We start from the raw sequence: 6,000 nt of genomic DNA, 5'->3' as shown, positions 1-6,000 counted from the left end.
AGTCAACTGGCAGAGGTTGCAAGCGCAGGATTACTGACTCTGACATGTGGCAGAGGGGAAGGAAAGCAAAAATACCTACGCACAGAAAGGCATGCATGTGAAGTAAACGAGGGCAAAGCAGCACCTGGAAAAGGGCAGTAAATAGAGCTTAATAGTGAGGAAAGACTACAGGAAACTGGGTACCCAAACACAGTAGAACCAGGAAGGCGTATCAAAGCATTAGGAAAGGGCCACGGGTACAGCGTAACAAACAAGGGCACCAGCGGGCACACACTGCTTACTGAGATGTGCAGGCTACACCACCAGGGATTTGGGGAAATAGAAGCAATGTGGACACAGTTATCTATTTTTTTATCTGAGAAGTCACATCAGCATTTGGTTTCCTTTTTCCTGATACTTTCCTGATGTTTCACGCGAGGCTGGAAAAAGACCAGAAAAATTGGAAAAAAAAAAAGTGATTTGGTTTAAAAAAACCCATAAGTATTTTGCTAATTCATGCTATGCAGCAGCTACAGTACAGCTCTAACTCTTTTGTCTGTAAAAAAAAATAGTAGGATGTGGCCATTACTTGAAGAAAATGCTGAGGCAAATTCCGAGTTGGGAGTATCACTTCCTAGGAAGGACCCTCACTCAGGGCTACGTAAGAATCCACTTATTCACATACACATAGATAGATTTTGGTACAGATATTATACAGAAATTTTGCCCTGCAGTTTCACTGTCTCAATGAATCAGAAACCTCAAGACAATACCTTAAAAATTGTATTAATACCCTGCTTACACAAAAACACATGCACATAACATGTATTTCTGTCATCTGATGGTAGGCATCTCAGAAAATTTGTTTTTCAGCTTCTTAACAATGAAGACTGCAAATATGCTTGAAAACCAAGTAAATACTAAGATTCAGCAACTGGAAGTTTTAAGTCTCCTCCAAATCATGAAATTCAGCAAAATGATGAGCTGTCAACCTTGTTCTTAGAGATATTAATTACAGTCTGCAGCTGCCTGCCGCAAACACAGAGGGAAGTCCTGCACCAGGACAGTGGGAGTTTTGCTTTGCCTTCCACCTATCCAGTCTCTTTTCACTTCCTGTTCACTTCCAGCATGACAAAAGAAATTCTTTTTATCTTTTGAATTTTTCCTGGTCACCGTGTGAAAAAGGAAGGACTCAGTTTCATGCTTTCATGTACTACTAACAAAACCACAATGGACAAAATGCTATTTAGTCTTTTAAACTTCTGGCTGGTAATATCTTTGGATTATTAGTCAAAACTGCCAAGATTAACACAAAATATTCCTTCTGCTCCTCCCCAAATTCACCAAATACTTTGTACTTCTTCAAGTGAACGAAAAATTTGACTGATTTCTTTTTTCTTGTAGCTGTTTTGTATGATCAGTCTGTCCTTGTTAGGTCTGACATACCTTGTAGATCTTTGTAGATCCAAAATCTGGAGCTATACCTGGTTATCTATGACTTCATCTCTTAGTATCTCCACTCAGTCACAAATCCTGATGTCTTCTCAGTCCCACACTCTTCATTTTTCCAGAAAGTGACCCAGCAGTCATCTAGAGGAATCTACCCACCAGCCTCTCTGGTATGCTCATAATCTAAGACACAGATTTTCCAGTATTTCTCCTACTTGTTTTCTGCTTCAGTGCTTATGTTTGCTGAATTCTTAGACTGCCTTGGCATCAGGCACAATTCGAAGCCCATCCCACAGGGCAAAAGGAACAGTGCTTAGAAAATTGTCACATTTTCCAAATCACTTTCCAACATGCATAGGAGACATTACAAAAAAAGTGTCATCTTGCCCTGCTGAAGTGAATCACTGACAGTGAAAAAAGGGGGAACAATGTAGAAATAAATTCTCCTCAGGAGATGTGTTTCAAATCGACCTATTAGGGCTGTAAATTATTCTCTCATACTGAGCAAATTGTATTTTTAAACATGCTGTGATTTTATCACTTATTTCAAACAGCACCTGTGAGGAGTGATCAGGTTTTTTGGGTGACAGTGGTCTCGTGGTGACGATTGTATAAAACGGAATTCCTGGAAAATAGAAATTACTACTGGACTGTGGCATCACTGAGCAGATGGGGGCCATTTTTCTCTGAATTTAGGAAGAGTGTTTGCTTCTTGCTTTGTAACATTATGGCTGTGAAACCTCACAGAAACTGCACGACAGGAAACCTTCTTGAAAAGTTCTGCAGACATTTTGTCCCCTCTGCAAGAAACCACCCTGGATGACAAATGAGCTGTTAGATAGTATGACTGTTCCCTGCAGTACCGCAAAAGGCAACATCCTAAAACAATTTTTTCTCCCTACTGAGCACTCTGTTTCACAGTCTCATAATGTATGGTACAGCTGAACATTAGGCAGCTTCAAAGAGGCCCATTCTAAAACAAATTACAAGGGTAATTTACAAGGGTAGATTATAATGAACATTAAATTTGCATATAATTCATTGTGATCTAAGAGTTTTTTAAAAATACTTCACCTGTTTTATTAAAATCAAGGCCTAAACCAAATTTGCTTAGGCCATGGGCATTTTATGACAGAAATCTTTCAAAGCGTCTGGACTTTTAGAGACAAATCTTTAAAAGGATAGCACTTGTTAGATTAAAAACTTAGAAATTTTTGCTAATCCCACTTAAGGTTAGAAATCTAGCCTTTAGATTCAGCAGGGTGGAATGGGATTGTTTACTCAATTCTATTACTAGTTTACTGTCTCCCTGTAAGGGTCACTCAATATTTGTGTGCTTTTCTTTACACCATTCTTCATGCGGGTCCAACTACTGCACAGGAAATTGATGGTTTCAAGGCACTCTGAATTCCTCGTTGGAACACATTACTGATGTACATCAAAATGGGATGTACAAAAAATTGGGAAGAGACATTTATTTCTCTTTGAGGATGTTATTCGTAGTAATAAATCTACTTCTGCAAGATACAAAAGAAAAGGAAGTAATGAAAGAAAAAGTGGGACAAAAAGTAAATGCAGTGGTAGATTTGGGCTGTTTGGCTGCTTTTTCTGTTTGAAGTCAACAGGAACAGTGAACAGGATGGAACTGGGCCGTGCCTTTTCTCCCCATTGATTTGTAAATACGATTCATTTGACAGAAATCTCCACCAGTAGATGCAACAACACTCTATCAGAAGTCAAGATACTGCCTCTCCTCATCACAGCCAGGGAAACATTAAAATACTGTTTCCTACCTTCTGGAAATGGACAAATACCAACTGCAGCCAGCCATATCTGACAGCTCTGTAGACAAGATAAACATTTTAGCAACATCAGTAGATCACTCCTGCTGATCACAGCTGGCAATGAACTAACCAGAGTAATAAACACCACTGTGCTATTTTGTACTCTTAGAAAAGGGTTGGTGGGTTTCGTCCTACCAGGGGCAAAGAACATTTTACCGTGTGTCTATCGAATATAGAAATTTCATGATACTAAGCTTTGTCTGATCAATATTTAACATGAAAGGGCATGGAATAAGTTTAATTAGATCTGTAAAAGGCAATTTGTAGACTGGAAGGAGAAATAATAAAGATTTATTCAAAATTATAGCTGTTGTAACCAAATAAGAATGCACTGACACTCAATCACTTGAATGTTATTTATTTAGCTAGCTGTTTAACAAAAACACCTAAATGTTTAAAGCCCAATGCAAAGTCCCTCTGAGCCTTGAACTTACAGATCAAATGCCCAAGTTCTCTTTCTAAGTAACAAATAGATTTTATAAAAGTCTGCAATGCAGAGCAATGTCTGCTTTCAGCGAAGACTGTTCTATTGCATATTGTCGTGACTTGGCACAGAAAAATGCCCTCATTACTCTTCAAGTCTTCCAAACCCTTCTTTCAGCAAAAATGTTTTTAAACTGAGGTGCTGGCCTGAACTCACCTCTCCATTAGTGAGATCACTCCAAAGCAACCCGAAACCTTAGCACATTAGGAAAACTATTATTCTCTTTCATTACATAGGCTGTTTGAAATTGCACCATCATGATGAGGGTGTTTTCAAGAGGAGATGTAATTAAGATTTTGAAACAAATTCTGATTCTTAAAATCTTAAAGAGTACTTAATTTCACAGTAAGTAATCTCAACATCACAAAATTTCTCATGGAGTAAAATACCAACCAACCTGAGCAGGAAGATCAGAGAACAGGTATTTCACCTGGATTTTTTAAAATAAAAACATGGCATCTTAAAAGTAGGGGAAGAAGAATTTTAAGCATTGTCCAAAACATCAGTCATGGAAGTTTCTTACAGTTTGCAGTTTCTCACTGAGACTTACTAAGGTATAATAGTACCAATATCTTAGACTGAAGCCTTTCATTCACACCTTATGCATGAATAAATGTTGGCTCAAGAGATGGATTCTGGCACTAATGTTTTCGTTTGAGGAGAACAGGGTCTGGAAAGATCTAGATTATCATTTCTCACTCTCAAATTTATATAAATTATATGTCACCACATAGTTCATGCTAAAAATGTATAAGGGTTTGCCTCTAAAGAGATTTACACTGTAAGGACTGTATTTGTGAAAAGTCAGAGAAAGAAAAGGAACTAGTGTAAAATTAAAAAGTGACTTACTGGTTCTGTTCATAAAATACTGGTTCTGCTTGAAGGAGCACGGAGTAATGAAGTGTAAAGAACAGGATGGAATCCTCACTATGACTGAAATGAAATGAGAGGATACAACTTAATAGTCAGTAGCAATTGCAACTAAAACCTGCTTTCATTTGTTTGTCTTGCTGTGCTTTCGTAAACAGTTAAATATCATTATATAAAGACAGAACACAAGATAAAGTGATCCACTCAGTCAATAGCAGAAACAATGATACTTAAGTTTTCTGGATCAGTCACTCCAAAACCCTGGAAGACCACATTTTTGTGCATTATGCCATTGCCATTAATCACATTTATCTAATACTCACTGCAATCGCACGATGGCAGATTTGGCTAAATGTCATACGCATAAAGCTGTTGGATTTTGCTGCTGTCCGAACTAACATCATCCACAGTTCTCTTGGCAGGCACATGAAGAGCTTAACCAGCTTGCCCTGGCATGGAAGTATGCCACATGCAGCACGAGAAATGTTTTTTGTGGTCAGCTTAGATGAACTTCAGACTTAGACCAAAACAAACTCAGAGGAGAAATGCAGTTCTATTTTGCACTTAGTTTACATTTCCCAACCCAGATTACTCATGACACAGAGGGTTGATGATTTCACTGGGAAGTATAATATGTTACTGCCATCTAGTGCTATGCAGTAGCCTCAGCCTCTGTCACAAAAATGAAATCTAATATTTTAATAGGACACGTGGGAGCATTAGATAAAAATACTACATTTCCTATCAGTTGATCTATGAAGCTTAGGATTCAGTTGAGTGACACGGTGACTTTTGGTCTGGCCCTGTGATCTGTCCTCTATTTATACAGACTAAAATAAGATTGTAACAATGAAAAAGCTCCAAAATCAGACAAGAGGCACAGTAGAAACTGTGTTGAAAAAGTGAAGACTATTATCTTCAGAGACAATAGCAGAAGAGTGGAGTTGCGCAAAGAGCCAACAATCCCTAGCGAGGACACAGCTGTCTATCCCTCTATTAAATGAAACCCCCAGAACTCCCAGGTGGCCTACAGATGGTTTCCCATCAAGGTTTTCCTAAAATCATATGGTAAAAATTTGTCAACGTTCAAGACTAAGGCAATTACTTGGTCAAAATATAGACCCTTGACTCATCATGAAAAGAATATAATTAAAGTTTTGCTGTTTGCTTTATGAGACCAACTTCTGGATGCTGATAAGACCGTTGGAGGAAAATGATGCTGAACGACAAAAAAAAAGGCTGCCAAAGGAAAAACATATTTTAACTATACGAAGTGTGAGCACTGTTAAGTAGTATGTGATGAAAATAACATTAGCTGTCACCACTGAGTATCCCATGTTTATTGACAAATATGATTGTTACTGGTGCAGTAGT

This window comes from Tauraco erythrolophus, chromosome 20, assembly GCF_009769465.1.
Source record: "Tauraco erythrolophus isolate bTauEry1 chromosome 20, bTauEry1.pri, whole genome shotgun sequence".
Lineage (NCBI taxonomy): Eukaryota > Metazoa > Chordata > Aves > Musophagiformes > Musophagidae > Tauraco > Tauraco erythrolophus.
This window is presented reverse-complemented; position numbering follows the sequence as displayed.